We start from the raw sequence: 18,601 nt of genomic DNA on the forward strand, positions 1-18,601 counted from the left end.
TGAATAAGGTGGTGCAAAAATGTTTGCACTAATGTGTACCATTTTGGCGTAGTTCCTTGAGATCGCACGCACACAGACAGACGTCCATACAAGATGAGACTTTTAGTAATATACAGAAGATATATAGATAGATAGATCGATATTAACACATTACTACTATCTTTTGACAAGAGAGGCTAATAACATACCATTGCCATTAAATGGCACTACCATCATTAAGTTACCATTATCAGCATCCAAGGTGTTACATAGAAACTTAACTAGACCAGCCACGAACCCTGTGGTCACTATAGCAGACGCTAAGAGCTCCGTGACAAGTAACCTGTGTCAGAGGTTATGGGGAGCAGGCAGGAGAATGGGGTTAGGAGGGAGAGATGGATCAGCCATGATTGAATGGCAGAGTAGACTTGATAGGCTGGATGGCCTAAATCTACTCCTATTCCTTATGGCCTTATGACCTTATGACTCAGCATTTCCTTCTTCCATAAGGCTCAAGTTAGGAATGTGATTGTCTACTCTCCATTGCTGCTTGCTCTGTTTCACAGAGATATGGCGCACCCCTGACATGCCTGGCTGTGCCATCTAACCCGAGGGCTTCTCCCTTTGATGGACCACATGGTGTCCTCAGGCAAGGTTAGAGGCGGATGGGCCAGCTTCCTAATCAATACCTCGTGGTGCTCAGACATGGCGGTCCTGGCGAGCTCATGCTCACTGGACCTGGAATATCTAATTGTGAAGTGCCATCCCTACAACCGGGAATGTTAAAAAGAACAACGTTTCAGCACCATAACAAAAGTCACATGGGTATTGTTCTGAAGTTAAAAGCTTAAATGCAAATGGAATCCTCTATTTAATCATAATAAAAGCCCATATTAAACTCAATGCAGATATTTACACATAATCAAATAAATATCAAAGGAAGTGTTGAACATTGACACAAAAAGTATTTCTACTTTGGCCACTAGCACATTAGAACTGGCAGGCTGTTCATTAACAACATTGAAACATAACTGTTCATGAATCTTCAGCATCTGAGGAAGTAAATTAATTTATTCAACTGTTGATGACTCTCCTTCCTGTTGTTTTGCCAAATTGAGCATTTGAATGTCATTTATCAAATTAGCAGCTTCCTGCTTACTGTATGAACGGTTCTTCACTTTAACCACCGCACAGACATAAGTGAGAAGATTCCCAGGATGATTGAACACTTGGCACATCTCCATCTGCAGTTACAAGCAGATGTCACAAATCCCATCTGCATTTTGTTTTAAGCTCACAATAAATTGCTAAGTGCTGCCCTCACTGCAATCAACTTTCCCACGACAGTTCATGCTTCAGGTTTACTTTGGATCAACAAAATCAATTATTGATGAATTGAAAAACATCACTGGGATATGGCGTATATTAGTGCGCCTTTGAACAATCCCACCTAAAATAACACGATCACAAATACCACAAATGTTACCGAGGTTGCAGGTTACAGCAGGATCTCGGTTGAACTATATAATACTGTAATAATACATGGAAGGAATATCACAATGAATGTGAGCCCAGCAGCTATACACAGCCCTGGAAAGTTGTAATGTACACATCACAGTTTTCTACAGTCAGATCTGATAAGTATCTGTTCCTTTCTAGTTTCTGATGGCACTTGATGTTTCCCACAGGGTTTTCAATGGTTGCTATGTGAGCTTTAATGCTGCTTCCCTGCTATGACCTAGTTGTAAAGCTTCACTAAGCATACACCTGCAGTTACTATGTATCAGTAAAGCATCTTTTTAACATTAAGTTGAAGATTTTCTGTGCAACTGCTTTTATAAGCGAATTCAGTATTCCAAAAAATGCAAGGAATCATGGGATTTGTCAAAGGTCAAATGCTATCAATAAAAATCGATGTAGATACAATGAGTATAGTTTGGGTCCGATCTTATGTCTTTTTTCAAGCTTGTATTTGTCATGGCTGAGTCAAATTATGAACAAAGTGCTGACTGTATAAACTATGTATAAATTATTTTTTTTATTAATTGTATGAAAGATACATCTTCTAGATGCACTGGGACTCATCCTCAGTGATGTGATCTGGGGTCATCAGGTGTTTCGGGTCTCACAACATCAGACACCCTCGCCCAGGCGACCAAGCCGGGGTTGATCAAGCCCCGACTTGCATCCCAGCAGCTACCGCCCACGGATCAGCCCTCTTAATCCAAAGCCACCTAGTGTCTTTTTCTGCGGCTTCGCTTGCGGATTGAAGGCCCTCTTCTTTGCCAGCCTCGTAATGCCCAACTGGTTGAGGACTTTGCAGAGTGAGCGTCCTGCAAAGCCTCTACAGCTCACCTCTATGGGCTCATAGTATTCTTCCAACTGCAGTCCTGGCACATCTCCACCAGTTCTTGGTACTTTGCGCGTTTCCTCTCATTAGCCTCTTCAATACGCTCTTCCCAGGGCACTGTCAGCTCCAGAATGATCAGCTGTTTTGTCACTTCAGAGGTGATGATCATGTCTGGCCGGAGTGATGTTGCTGTGATGTGCTGTGGAAATTTCAGCTGTTTGCCCAGATCGACGTGCAGCTGCCAGTCAGTGGCTGTGTAGAGGAGGCCCGTCCTTGTTTTTGGTTGTGGTCGAGGCTTCTCTCCAGCTTTGACAAAAGTGATTGATTTCTTTGGGGCGTGGTAGTGTTTGGTGTTACCGATGGTGGTGACTATGCTCTCAGCAACCACCTTGAGCACCTGGTCATGGCGCCACCGATAGCGACCTTCCCCAAGAGACTTTGGGCAGCTGCTGAGGAGATGTTCTAATGATCCTCTTCCAGAGCAAAGTGGGCAGGAAGGTGTCTCGCTCTTGCCACAGACGTGGAGGTTTGCTGGGCTTGGTAGGGAATCGTAAACAGCTTGGACAATGAACCGGATGCGCTGGAAGTCTGCCTGCATGATGTTTGACCAGGTAATCCTGTGCTGCGGTATGCTCACCCACCTTGTCCACGCTCCCTGCTGCATGAGCCCCACTGTCCTGCTCACATGCTCTTCCTCCACACCCACGCAGACCTCTTCCTGGATTAGATGGTGTCTCTCCTTGCCCCGGGCCTTGCCAACCAGTGTCTTAGGGAAGTATCCCAAACCTGCTCTGCCAGTTGCCATGACTCCCACCAATGCCTTTTGCCTTAGGCATGACTCTGCCACCTCCACTGCTTTCTCCACCCTCCATTTCCCCCCTGTTCTCACCTCGATGCCCGCTGATGACACATTCTGGTCCCTGGAGTCCCTGTACTGCAGAGCTTCTCTTGTTCGTGCGGGAAAAACACCATAAACTCTTTCGTGAGGCCACTGAATGGGAGCTGCAAGATGTTACTGGTCCCATACAGTGCTGCACTGTTGAGGCTGCGGGGAAGGCCAAGCCACCTGTGGAGAAAGCCGCTGATCTTCCTTTCGAGGGACTCGACTGTGGTCAATGGAACAGCGATAACCAGCAGAGGCCACAGGACTCGGGGCAGGATGGAATGCAGATAGATCCAGGCCTTAAATCTGCCTGGCAGACCTGAGTTGTCAACTTTGGTGAGCCAGGCTTCAAGGTCTTTGATGGACTTTTGAATGGCGGCAGTCTTTCAGAGTTGCGTCAAAAACCTTCCCCAAACTCTTGACAGGTTGTTCAGTGATGGAGGGAATGGCAGTTCCAGATAGTAAGAAGTGGAATCTGTCAGTCACCTACCCCTTCAGCACCAAAACCCTTCCCCAAACTCTGACCTGGACCTTGACTTTGTTGGCTTGAAACTCATTCTTGATAACTGGTGGTAAGTTTCTCAAGAACTTGTCGGATCCACGTACTTCCTGGGACCGATGTTGTGGTGATGGTAAGGTCGTCCATAAAAGCTCTTATTGGGGGCTGTTGTACAGCAGACTTGGTTAGGGGGCCCCTGCATTCCAGCTCAGCTGACTTGGCCACCATGTTCATGGCAAGAGCAAAAAAGAATAACAGAAATGGTGCAGCCCATTATTATTCCTTTTCCAAGCCGATGCCAGTCTGATGTTTCTGACCCAGAAGTCACCATCAGTCTGAAATCATAGTAATAATCCAGGATCAGGACCTTGATCTTGCTGGGAACATGGTGTCGGTGTAGTGCAAGCTCAACCAGTTTGTGCGGTATGGACCCATAGGCATTTGCGAGGTCCAACCACAGAACAACTAGGTCGCCTCTGTTTTCATGGGCTTCTCCAATGAGCTGCGTAACTTCTCCAGTGTGCTCCAAGCAGCCGGGAATTCCCAGAATCCCACTCTTCTGCACCGAGGGGTCGATGTAGTTGTTTTTGAGGAGAAACAGTTAATCTTCGGGAGACAATGCTGAATTATGTGTGAAAATATATTTGATCTGAGTAGTAGGGGTGCGAGCGGGGTGCAATAACGAGATAGAGGGGGAGAATTGACACTATCTTAGAAAGGGAGTGGGTGTTTAAGCTGTCAGGCCATTTTATTATTTGCTAAAACATACATCTCAATAGCATAATGATAGGAAACTTACTTTTCCACACACCACTCGTAAGTCTGGAGATTTTTTTTAATGATAAATTTAGCTTCAGAAGCTTTTTCTTTTTCAAAATTGTCAATTTGATTATGTCCAATTAACAGCTAACAATTATGCTATTCCTTGGCTTGCCATATAACCATATATAACCATATAACAATTACAGCACGGAAACAGGCCATCTCGGCCCTACACAAGTCCGTGCTGAACAACTTTTTTTCCCCTTAGTCCCACCTGCCTGCACTCATACCATAACCCTCCATTCCCTTCTCATCCATATGCCTATCCAATTTATTTTTCAATGATACCAATGAACCTGCCTCCACCACTTCCACTGGAAGCTCATTCCACACCGCTACCACTCTCAGAGTAAAGAAATCTGAATCTGAGTAAAATGTAATTCAAAACCCATGTATGGTTTGCAATTTTTTTTAATGATATATTTAGCTTCAGAAGCCTTTTCTTTTTGCATGTAAAACCCCATTTGAGAACCATGGGTGATTTAAAATTTTACAGCCAGATTTATCACTTCTGAAACTTTTTAGATACCAAAGGAATCAAGAAAAAAACACAAATAATGCCTTACTTTTGATGAAATGCAGTGAGCAAATGTGATAATTCCCAATATTTTCAATCTTGATTTCTGCACGGCCAATGGTCGCCAACTATTTTAGCTGTAGTTGGCCCTTCAGCTGCCGCTTCACTCTACCATCATTTCTCCTCACTTTTGGAATTCTGAAATAGGATAGATGTCTCTCATGGTTTCCCCGATTTCCGCAATTATTTACAGTACAAAATTTGACAATTTTGGCTTTTTTTAACAGGTCTGTTACATTGGAAGCTGTGGCAAATGCTTACCTGCAGGTCATCGCGTGTATTCCAGTTGCCGTTGAATGGCAACAGTACGGGTCACAGGTCGTAACCTCGACTGCCGTGCAACCTCCCTATTGAGAGAATGTAAGTTCTCAACAGCCACTGGAAAAGGCGAGAGGCGCAGCCGACTGTCACCGGCCCGCAGGGGAACGGCTCCCCCAGGAGCCGGAGCAGAGCCAGTGCCTCTTCCCCACATGCCGACTGCAAGTCCGGAGCCGCCACCAGACAGGGACGGGCAGATCCAGCCACCCGTGGGACAGGGACGGGACACCTGGGAGGTGACGGGGACGGCCCAGCAGTAACTCAACAGCGCCTGCAGCGCTGGAGAGCCAGGCCCAACCCTGCCAGTCCAGGGCTGCCGGCCAACCCGGTGGACAAGCAGAGCCAAGCTGGAGCCAGCGGCTGCAGCGCCGGCTACAAGCTCGGGGCCGCCCCGCCAGCACAGGGCCACCTTGGAAACCCCCGGACAAGGACGGGACACCCAGGAAGTGACGGGGACAGCCCAGCTGCAACTCAACAGCACCCGCAGCGCCGGAGTGCCAGGCCCGACCCCGACCATGGACGAAATGCAAGCCTGCACACAATGCAGCACCACAGTTGCTGAGAATGCTTGTCGATATTCTGGAAGAGCGCCTGGGACTGCATGACCTTTTGGAGTGTGTCTGCTTGCACGAGGCAGAAGGGTTTGGCGAGGCAGATACAAAGATCGAACCCGCGGTGGTTAGGTATCGTATAGGGGAATTTGCTGTTCTATCTAAAAGTAAAGTTTGGTTATCCCAGTGCTCAACAGTGCTTTATTAACTGAACTAGTCTGCGGAGCTTAGAAGAGCATATTTTCATTGGGCGCTCGGCCGGGATCTCAATGGACCCCAAACCTCAAAGGTGTTGAGCTGTCCCGATCGTGAGTGCAGAAATGGGCGCCACGGTGCGGTTTTCGCATCGGTTTTCATCACTTCATTAGTCGGAGCAGATCGATCATTCACGGGCTTGGGAAAGGGTTCCAATGAGATTGTAGAACAGAGTGTAGCAACCACTTGGGGCAAAAGGGCCTTTGGGGTTAGAGGCCCTACAAGGGTTGGGTTAAAGGCCCTCTCCTTTGGGCTAAAGGGCCATAAAACTAGGGTTGAGTTAAAGGCCCTTTCCTTGGGGTTAAAGGCTCTTAAAAACGTGGTCATAGTCTGTAGCTGCAGCTGCTGATGAACACCAAAAAAACTCTGTAAAAATAAAACTAGAGGTTCGAGGACCTATCCAAGTCTGGTATCCAATTGAGTGGATATTTCAAGATGACCTGGGTGTACTAGTGCTAAGCGGCTAAGCACTACGTCATTGCTGGGAGTGCAGATTGGAAGTGCGCTCCAAAAATCGTCATCGACTGCCAGGGTGAAGAGGTTACACGCTGACACCCGGTGCCAAGCAGGTGGAAAGGGAGAAGCCTTTTTGACAGGGCGAGCCAATGTTGGTTAAAGGCCACGCCTGTTTGAGGTATCCGGATCTTTGAAAAGACGGGGGAGGACCCTCGTGAAGACATTGGGCTCTTGGTGGTTAGAGTATAGATTGGTTGAGAATACTCTAATCCATTCGAGACTTCACATCCAAACTAAATTTGAAATTTTGAGTTACGAACCAAAAAGCTAATTGGTCAGATCAGAGCTAATTGAAATTTTTCGAGTCAACTTCTCAAAATTCAGAATCTCATGTTGAGGTACTGGACAAATTGAAGTGTGCACATACATTGTCAGATTATTCTGTGTATATAAAAACTTCAAAGTGTGTATAGAGTGTTTAAGATTGATTCCGAATCATGGCTGATCAATCAGAAGTTCATACCCCCCTCTGATCGATTGTTGATTAGTACCTGATTGCGAAGAGTAACTGAGAGAGGGAAAGTAATTTATTAGTAAAGAGTAACCTGATGGGAAAAGGTACCCCAAAGTATAAGCATTTAGTGTGAGGAAAAAGTACCTGAAGGTAAAAAGTGGCTAATCACGAACTAGTACCCCTCAGCAAAGAGTACCCTCAGAAAGTCTTCTGTATCGGAAGGAGAGGTTCAATGGTTGATAGCTGTGCGACGCGGGATTGAAATATTGTATATTGGTTTTGAAACTGTGTATTAAAGATTGCTGTTAGTCATTGCCTGTGATAGGATTTAGTGAATCTTAAGTGTACATATTTCCTTCAGACTTGAATTGTGTATAAATACTTTGTTGCGTGTAGGAAAGCGTTAAGATTGTGCTTGTTATATTGTACTGATTGTGTTGTTAAAGAGTTTTGAGTGTTGGGAAACTGGGGTAATAGTGGGTTAAAGTGAATGTGTAAGAATTTGGTTTGGTTGGGATTGTATTAGTATTGAAGTCCGATCCGTGGTTGTTCGATCGGGGGTTTCAAACCTTCTGATCGATTGCTTCGGGGAGGGATTGTTCCAAAGCTTAGAAGAGCATATTTACACTGCCTCCTGTACTCAATACACTGACCATTGTAGGCAAGCATGCCAAACACCTTATTCACCACCCTCTCTACCTGTGCTTATTCATTTTTCATCAGTTCACATCCCAACATCTAGCAGACAAAAGTATTGGGGCATAGGATGCCTTATTTCTCCTTTACTGCGATTTCTCCATTGCTATAATTGACAAAGCATTCAATTGTGTCTTCAGTTTTTCCTGCATTTCTCACCCCATTCACCTCTGCCAGAACATGAATAAAGCTTGCCTCACCCTCACTTTCCAACCCACCAAACTCCACTTTCAATTGATCATTCTCTAGCTGCCTTTTTCAATCAGAAACATTACTCACCTCTCCCTTTTCAGCATACCAAATAGATTATTCCTTCTGCAACCTCATTTGCTCTTCCATCACTGCTAACCCGTGTCCTTTTTTCCTCATACATCCAAAGGAAACACACCCCTGCTATTTTACAAGTTCACGTTATAGGAGTAGAATTAGGCCATTCGGCCCATCTAGTTCACTCCGCCATTCAATCATGGCTGATCTCTGCCTCCTAATCCCATTTTCCTGCCTTCTCAACATAACCATTGACACCCGTTCTAATCAAGAATCTGTCTATCTCTGACTTTTAAATATCCACTGACATCGCCTCCACAGCCCTTTGTGGCAATGAATTCCACAGATTAACTATCCTCTGACTAAAGAAATTCCTCCTCACCTCTCTGTAAGACCACCCTTTAATTCTGGGGCTATGAACTCTGGTCCTAGACTCTCCCACCAGTGGTAACAACCTTTCCACATCCACTCTACCTCTTCCCATCCAGAGACCACACAGGTGAAGCAGTAATTCACTGACAGTTCTCCCATTTTAATATAATGCATTTGGTGCATATTGTTGCCATATATTGGAGAAACCAAATACAGTTTGCGAATCTGCTCAATGTACAAGAGTAACTCTGAGCTTCCTATTGTTTGACACACTTGAATTCTCCATCGTACCCCCACTCTTATCTCTCTTTGGCACTTTAGCTTGCTCCAAAGATGCCATTGTAAGTTCAAGGAATAGCACCTCACCTTCCTTCTGAACACTTTGCTGCCTTTCATGCTCAGTATTTATATTGGAGGCAATATTAGAGGTAAATGCCTCTATTCTTCTCACTTCACTTCAAACTTTGGAGCCCACGTTGGATGCCGAGTTCCTATTTACTCCGTATTTTCTGTTCACTTTCCTTTGCTGCTGAACGTTGAATTTTTAGCGTGACAACTGTTGTTTGTATCTAAAACAGACATTCCCTCTGACCCCTCCATCCCTCCGCTCTTCTGCCACTCAAAACACACTTGCTTGCTCTCTTTTCCAGATCCATTGAAGAGTCCTTCTCTCTTCATGGATGTCGCCTGACCTGCTGATTCCTTAAAGCAATTTCTGTTTCTGTATTGTAAATATTCACAGTCGCATTTGGCCAACATTGGCAAAACAAGATGCAAATATTCTTATATGGCATGTGCCTTTAAATTTTCGACTGCTCGTTACATTGTGGGTGGAATTTATGAGGTGATTTGGGCGTGTTTGGAGCTAAGATGCTTGCGCAGAAGTTTAGTTTTTAGAGCAGTTTGGAGTGAGTAGGAAGAAGGTTAACCCTTCGATCAGGCGAGCCATAAAGGAGATCATGCCAGTGTTACGGAGACACGAGGAGTTTTCTAATGTTTAAAGTAATAAGCTGGAGTTCGATGAAGATTGTAGTAACGAATTGAAGAAATTTGGATGTATCTTACTGTTTTCTATCAACAATAAAGCCTTTATTCATCAAAAGACTGTGTTTTTAAGCCATATCTGTGACAAAGCTCTGAAGGTCTCTGTGAGCCAGCTCAAAGGTATCAAAGGTATCAAAAGTATTTTATTAGTCACATTCACATACACCTAGGTGTAGTGAAGTGAAATGCTTTTTGCCATTTTGCAGCACACAAAAAAAGAATACAGACATAACACCAATGAGAGTCTTAAACACATAGAACATCCCCCCACAATGGCTCCCACTATGAGGGAAGGCACAAAGTCCAGTCCCCAACCCCAGTTCACCCATAGTCGGGCCCATTGAGGCCTCCACAGTTGCCTCTATGGAGGCCCGATGTTCCTGACCGTTCTTGCCTGGTGATGCTGCTCCGTGTCGGGAGAGTCATCCCAGCGGCCTGGGAACCCTGGAATGGCCGCTGCCGCACTGGAGGTCGCGGCTTCCGAAGCCGACAAGGCCGCGCCGGTTGGAGCTCCACAACTGGCGATCTCGTCGCAAGATCCCAGGCTCCCGGTGTAGAGTTCAGCGCCGACGCCCGCAGCTGGCCGCTCCACAGACCCACAGCTCCGCGATGTTGTTCCCGGCAGTCTCAGCTCACCGGAGCTCCAGCGCGGCGACCCAGGCAAGGCATCGCCCGCTCCGCGATAGCGCTCCAGCACTGTGCCACCGCCGAAAGCCGTGGTTCTGGGCGGTCCCCGACAGGAAACGCCGCTCCAGGCCCACTGGTAGGCCGCGAGGACGGGTCGAAGCTGCAGCCTGGGAGAAAAGCCGCCTCTCCGACCAGGTAGGGACCCTGAAAGGTAGTTGATTAATAGACTGTTTGATTAATTTAAAGACTTGGCGATCTGCCAAGATCTCTTTAAAATTATGGAATCAGAAGATGAAGAAAGTGCCACGCCTGAGGTGGTTGTGAAAGACTAGCCAGACAACTTAAAGAAACCCAAAAAAAGGAAAACTTGATATGGGAACAAGTTAATGAATCCATTGATAGCTACAGAAAACTCGTGTATCGAGAAGAAACAGATATTTCACATACTGCCTGCTTGAGAGAAACGGAGAGAGAGAGAAACGCATTATGGATACAAGTTAACAGATTAATTGAGAAACAGAAGGAACTAATGGAATCAGAACAGAACGTGATCGAGGTGAAATCTAATATCAGCCAACTATGGAACCTTACCCAGGAGGTTAGCAAGAAACAAGATATATTGCTGTGTTCAGAGCCATCTTGGGAAGAACGCAGAAGACACACCCAGTACCATGAAGACAAGAAGAAGATATTTAATGCTTTCATAAAATAGACAGAGAAGTGGTTATCTGAAATTATACCACAACTTACGAGCTTAGTAGCTGGAAGTGCGAAGCAACAAGGTGCCCGAATGGAAGATGAAATTACACGACAAGATAATATCTCCAATATATCTTCACGAGGATCAAGACATAAGTCTGGTTCTTCAGCCAGTTCGGTTTCAAGGGCTTCTGCTCGATTGCGAGTTAAAGCTGAGTTAAAGCTAAGCAAGCTGCTCTCTCAATAGAAGTGGATGCCATGAAGAAGAAACATGGGATCGCGCGGGATCAAGAAGAGATGAGGCGACATAAGCAAGAAGAGATGGCGTGAAAGAAAGAATAGATGAGATGACATAAGCAAGAAGAGATGGCGTGAAAGAAAGAAGAGATGACGCGACAAGAAGAAGACGTGAGGCGACATAAGGAACAAATGGAATTCGACACAAAGATTGCGGTGGCCAAACCAAATAAGGAGCTACTGGAAAGTGAGGGGTCAAGATGCAGCTCTAGATCATCAAGGCCGATGAGCTCTGGACCAAGAAGAAAAACTGCTTGAAGTGAATTGGCAGTTGGATCAATTCCACAATTGAGGTCCACTGAATTTCATGGCTTTGAAAACCCATTGGAACAGAGAATGATGGGCGAAACTTCATCTCAGCAAATGAGTGCTAGATTGAAACAAACTACCATTGGAGCGTCTGTGGATGCTCGAGACAAACCAATAGCGGACCACACTTTTTCAAGGCCTGGTGCACAGGCTTGAGCAAGCCAATTTGAATCACAAAGGCCTGTTTATTAACTTGTGGAGCCAAGCCAGAGTTATCAGGATGGATTATTGGCTGTTGAATAGGCAAACTGAATTCAACAAGATCATAGCTCGACAAAATGCCTCTCTCATTCTACCACCAGTAGAAATTCCTATGTATGGTGGAAATCCTTTGCAGTATGAAGCTTTCGTAAAGGCATTAGAAGAAATATTAGAAACGAGTTCCAGATGAAAAGGAGCATTTACAATTTCTTGTGAAGTACACAAGTGGAAGTATGAAAGAGCTTGTAGAAAGTTGTCAGAAAGAGCAAGGCAGCCATAGCTATAAAAAGGCAAGAAGATTACTTGAAGAACATTTTGGTGATGAACAGAGAATTGCGAACGCGGACATAGAGAAGGCCCATGCTTGGAAATAAATCAAACTGGAAGATGGGGAGGCATTGAGTAATTATGCAATATTTCTGAGAAATTGTTGTAGCTCGATGAGAAATCTCGGCCACATGGAGGAAATGAATCTTGTGAGTGATACTAGAATCATCTTGAGCAAGTTGCCAGAAGACTGAGATAAAGGTGGAGAGATGAAACAGGCAAAATTAGAGATGAAAGGAAGCAAGTAGCCAGGTTTCCAGACCTGGTGGAATTCTTAGAAAGGGAAGTATGGAACGTGTTAGAACCACACTGGACTATTGAAGAGCACAAACCACTTGCAACTATTAAAGGTTCTACCTTTACCAAAACTGAAGAAATATCTGAACCTAAGAGAAGTAGTTTTGCTATCACAAATTGCTATTTTTGCTACCTGTGGAAAAGACAGATAGAAAGAAAAGAACTGTGTCCATGAGCAAGCAAATAGTATTTTGTTATGTGATGAAGGTGGTCACACCATAAGATGGTGTCGAAGATTTAAGATGGAAGAATATGAAGATAAGATGGATTTCTTGAAGGAGAAGGAAATCTGATTTGGGTGTTTGAAAAAAGGACATATGGTGAGAGACTATAAGAGTCCTATGATTTGTTATAAGTGCAAGCAATATCATCCTGAAGCACTTCACATTTAAGAAGAGCTACCGGAGCACTGGGAAGAGGAAGAACCAGAGCAAATAGAAGAAGATGAACCAAAGCAAACAGAACAGGACGAGAAGCCAACTACTAGAAATGCTATCACCTCACCTCAAGTAACTGCTCATATTGGGGCCGGGGTTGAAACTTGTAATTTTTCTATCTTACCAGTACAGGTAAGGAATAGTAAGACGAATACAGTGTTGCAAACATATGCTTTTCTGGATCATGGAGCGAGTAGGAAGAAGGTTAACCCTTCTACCAAGTGAGCCATAAAGGAGATTATGCCTCCTGGTAACGAGTTGGAAGAAATTTGGATGTATCTTACTGTTTTCTATCAACAATAAAGCCTTTATTCACCAAAGGACTGCGTTTTGAAGCCATGTCTGTGAAGGAGCTCTGAAGGTCTCTGTGAGCCAGCTCGAATGCATATCGAAGATATTCCCCTTATCAATGCTCATCCAAAAGGCGACTAGGGAGTAAATTTCTCGAAAGATATGAAAATCTGCCACTACAATATTATCAAGGCAACTAATTTTGAGGGGATTATTGGTGAACCGTTTTGGACACATAGGCCATATTCTCATAACATCAAGCGATTCTCGTCATGCTTCAGCTCATAACCCTCATATAACCCCGATGTTACCTCCAAACATGATGTGCCCACGGCATACTGCCCCTTTTCCGGGCCTACGTCCGTGCCCGTGTGTCCCTAGAGAGGGAACACGCAGTGTCCACGGGGACTCTGGAGGCCTCCGTGAACGCCGGTCGCAGCGGCAGGTTGAGTGTATTATTGATAAAGTTGGTGATATATTAATTTGATGATTGTTTGTTTTAAACTGCCAATATAGGCAGCCTTTGATCATGTTAATACTCTGTATGTTTGTCTTTGTTTTATGAGTAAAAGTATTTGTAAAAAAAAAAAACCAAAAGACGACATACTTGAATGTCCTTCTTTCCACCCTCCATAAATTAGCTACCTAAACTTTACTGCCCATGTCTTAACTTATACAAGTTCTGTGTTTGTTGATGTACATTCAATCCAGGCTAAGTAATACTTTGATTTTAGAATTCTCACATAACAGCCTTTTCCATTCTAACCCCTATAACTTTCTTCAGACCTGGGCTTCTAATTATTCCTGAATTTGTCTTGTTGAAGTGGTCTTGTCGAAGACTGCCAGGCTTCTAGGCATTGCATTCCTTCTCTAAACCTATCTACCTCTTTTCATTTCCTTCTTCCTCTCAGACCCTCCTGCATTCTTTATAATTTATGTCAAAACCGTAATATTTACTAACATGGTACTGTGTCAAATTTTGTTTGATGACAGCAGGCAGGGCTGGCCTTAGGAGGTGCGGGGCTCAATTGGGAACAATTATGATGAGCCCCAGGTTCCCAGCCAAGGTCTGTAGAATCATAGAAACACAAATAAAGTCTATTATAGACTTTATATCTCTATGGTAGAATGGAAAGTACTCAAAATGTGCACTTAAAAAGTGCCTGCGAGTTAATGGACCAAACTGATCTGTGCTACATTTTAATATAAAATTGCATACATGTAAGTCTACAAGTAACAAACAAAATGTGTAGATCACCTTTGAAAATACATAGTTACAATACCACTTGTTTTAGTGACTGATATGAAAAAAAAAATGAATTAACTAGATCCTTGAAAACCAACAACTATTGTCGAAAAACCAGTCCAGGCATTACATTTTGGGCTTCTACCCCATCCTAACATGTGTGTGTGTGTGTGTGTGTGTGTGTGTGTGTGTGTGTGTGTGTGTGTGTGTGTGTGTGTGTGTGTGTGTGTGTGTGTGTGTGTGTGTGTGTGTGTGTGTGTGTGTGTGTGTGTGTGTGTGTGTGAAGTAGAGAAGGGAGGGTGGGAGGGAAGGAGAGAAGGGAAAAGAGAGAGAGGAGGTAGAGAAAGAAAGGAGGGAGGGAAGGAGAGAAGGGAAAAGAGAGAGAGGAAGGAGGGAGGGAAGGAGAGAAGGGAGGGAGGGAAAAAGGGAAGGGAGGGATAGAAGAGAAGAGAGGGAGAGGGCCAGCGGCAGGAGCAGATGCCATGGCCCTGGGCAGGCTGTTGTGAGCTGAGGCCGAGGCTTGTAAACGTTGCTCCAACCCCCAGACGTCCCTGTATTGTTCACCACATCTTCCCGGAGTGGAGCCGTGTAGCACGGCAACTGGAGGGGCGGGCGCTCTGCCACCTCCCCCTTCTCCATTCCCCCTCACACCCCCTCCCCGTGTATCCCTTTCTTCCCCCTCCACCCCTCTACTCGCTCTCCACCGCTCTCTCCCCCCCTCCAACCGGGGTAGATCTACCTGAGCCGAGAGTAGATTACTCTGGCGCGGGCCCCCCTTAGGCGCGGGGCCCAATTGGGAGCAATTGGTCCAATCGGCTTAAGTCCGGCCCTGACTGCAGGTGAACCATGTTGGGCGTGTCTCCACGTTATAAGCACCACATAAATACAAGTGGTGTTGTGGGTGAGATTGTGACCCTTCATCATACTAGTTGACATTACAGGGCAGACCCTGATGCAGAAAACCTTTGTTAACAGAGTTGCGTGACCCAGCGACAGCATCTTCTATCCTGAAAAGCGCAACATTCATTACTTAAAATAGAGCTTTGTGCCTCTGTGGTATAATTCTATTGTGATTGAATGGGAGGGGTCAAACAAACTATCGAGGCATTTGAAAGCTATTTTTTGAGTCTGTTCACAGGGTTTCCTTTTGTACCAGTCGTGGATTTGTGTGCCCATTTTCTGAAAGTGTGAGATTGTTATTTTAAATATTACACCATTGTTCGCTTTCCTTAATAAAAGTATTCACAGCAAACCCAGTCAAACCTTCAGGATTGATCTCATTGCACAGCAATAGCAATATGCGTAACAAGTTCTCCAAAACAATCAAACCATTTATACACAAGCTAATTACAAGTGATCACAGTGCTGACTATATCAAGGGCTGGATTTGCATGTATGAACCCATTGGGAGTGGAGTGGGATGGATTGCTTCATAGTGAACCAGGCAAACTGTTAAACTTTTCTCCTAGCGACCTTTTATTGCATCAAGTTCATTACTCAGTTTATTGTTTCTCCTTCTAATTAGTGACTGTGGGCATAATGGCAAATCATATGGCACAACCTCAGTGAGCATTTAAAGGAACCGTCCAATAAGCAAGTTGAACCAAGTTGAATAAGCAAGGGAGTAATAGGGCGAAGGCAGGAGAATGGGGTTGAGAGGGAAAGATAGATCAGCCCTGACATTATGGTGGAGTAGACTTGATGGGCCAAATGGCCTCATTCTGCTCGTAGAACGTATGAACTTGTGAACCACATAAGACAAAGAGAAAATGCATTATTGCAAAGACACATATGTAGTTAAATCCTGTAGTCCATATACATGTTGGTGGTGGTGTGAGGGTAATAAGATTCTCCAGCACAGAAGAAAGCCTGCAAAAATATTTTGAAGGCCTTATTACAGAGTCAGTAGCAGGAGCATGGGGCCATATTCTTGAATGCAATCCATGATGGGATTTAATGATCTAAACTAAGCAGAAAAGGTGAGAGCAGTGGGATATTAATGTATGCCCTAATGTGCTGATTACACCATCCTTTCACTCAGCCTTCACTGGCTTACTCCTCACACCTTGCGGGTGAGCCAGCTCTCTCTACCTGCACATCTCTTCGCATCTATTGATCCATCTTTTATACTCAACATCAAGTAATGTTATATCTCTGTCATATAGTCACCAGCAATGAATGTTCCCAAATAATCAGAAAATAATTCAATGTTTCATTGTCCTCCTGATTAAATACTGTATGCCTCATTGCCTCCTTCCCCTCAGCTAACAATGTACCATTCTACATTTCCTTAACATCGTCTCCTTTGATCTGTGTTTTCACATCCTACTCTTCCATATCTCTCTGTCTCCCGCTCCCCTGACTCGCAGTCTGAAGAAGGTTTGTGACTCGAAATGTCACCTATTCCTTCTCTCCAGAGACACTGCCTGTCCCGCTGAGTTACTCCAGCATTTTGTGTCTATCTTCAGTGTAAACCAGCAACTGCAGTTCTTTCCTAAACATCAGAAAATGATTGATGTTTATATTCCCTGTGACAGTGAAGGCTGAGAACAGGAGATGGCCTTCCAGGTGTCCCTCAACTATTAACTGCATGAAGACAATGTGCTGGAAGTCTTCATGTGTCTGGATTTAAGAGAAGTGGGAAAACAGTGTTCATTTTTCCTGATGACAGAATTAAATACCACACTGCCGCATAATATACCAATTGCAGTCATGTAGTTGTGATGCAAATATACATATCTAAACATATAGAAACTAGAATAGATGGAGCCGCTCAGCCTCACAACCCAAGAATCCCAGGAATTAGTGATTTAACTTTTACTGAGCGGTTGATTGCATTGAGCCTGTATACATTGGAGTTTCGAAGGATGAGGGGGATCTCATTGAGACTTACCGAATAGTGAAAGGCCTGGGTAGAGTGGATGTGGAGAGGATGTTTCCACTAGTGGGAGAGTCTAGGACTTGAGGGCAGAGCCTCAGGATTAAAGGACGTTCCTTTAGGAAGGAGATGAGGAGGAATTTCTGTAGTCAGAGGATGATGAATATGTGGAATTATTTGCCACAATAGGCTGTAGAGGCTAAATCAATGGATATTTTTTAAGGCAGAGATAGATAGATTCTCAATTAGTGATTGCCAACATTATCTGATGAATGTACAGTATCACTGTGCTGGGAGGTCACCAAGTTTTAGTCTAATCCAAATTCAAATGAATGGTACTTTCATTTCATGTCAGTCATCAAGTGTGTTAACTGACATATATGTTAATACTACGCTTTTGGGCCAGGAGGATAAAATATCACTCTTTTCCACAAAGACCAGAAAGATGAGAACATTTGATTTGTAATTTTAAAATGTTCTGGTTAAAAGACAAAGTATCCTGCTGTGATGAAGATCGTCCTGATAGGATGAAGTCCTTGCCTAACAATAACAAATGCATGTCCATAAACTTTTTTCAAACATAACCTGTCCTCAAACGAGATCTGTAGCCAAGTTTATCATTTACCAGTGATGAGACTAGAAATGTTTTCTGCAATAGTTTTTTTACATCAAAGAATGCAGGCATGTTTTGACAGGTCAAAACCTTCACACAAATCATAAGAAAAACAATTTCCATTGAGTTTAAAGTTTTTGACATTTTTTCTTTGTTGTTTATTTAAAATGTGACAAAATAGACTTGTTCATTGTTGTGTTCAGTAAATCACTGGATTCAGATAACAATTTTGATTTACTTACTAATTTATTACACTACTAAATAAGGTGCATACACTCATGTATCCCCAAATATCCCCGAACGCACTCGCAAATCCCGATTACACAGCAGAGCATGCCGCAGGGTGTTTCTACATACAATCGCATCAACCCATACACACTCGCAAACTCATCAGAGCACGCCACATACTGTATAAAATTGTCTTACGATTGACTTGGGGTCACATAGAATTGCCTATTGTACCAAGAAGGGCCACTGAAACATTATGGGAACAGTTGCCTTAAATGTAAGTTTCCTGGCACATTGCATTGTTGGGATTATAATATGCTCTAATATAAATGTGGCTTCACCAATGTCTTGTACATCAGTAACATGACCTCTCAGTTTCTATACTCAATATGCTGACTAATGAAGGCCAATGTGCCAAAGCCTTTTTGACAACCATATCTACTTTTGATGCCACTTTCAAGGAGCCATATACCTGCACTCCTAGATCCCTCTGCTCTACAACACTACCCAGAGCCCTGCCATTCACTTGATATTAAACTCTGTTAACAATTCCTCAGCCCATCTGCCC

General features: G+C 44.1%; 1 pseudogene; it reads right to left on the minus strand.

The window, feature by feature from the left end:
- Positions 1-2,093: 2,093 nt before the first annotated feature.
- On the minus strand, positions 2,094-4,303 carry LOC129712924 (uncharacterized; annotated as a pseudogene).
- Positions 4,304-18,601: the final 14,298 nt, after the last annotated feature.

Source organism: Leucoraja erinacea, chromosome 2 (genome assembly GCF_028641065.1).
Source record: "Leucoraja erinacea ecotype New England chromosome 2, Leri_hhj_1, whole genome shotgun sequence".
Classification (NCBI taxonomy): domain Eukaryota; kingdom Metazoa; phylum Chordata; class Chondrichthyes; order Rajiformes; family Rajidae; genus Leucoraja; species Leucoraja erinaceus.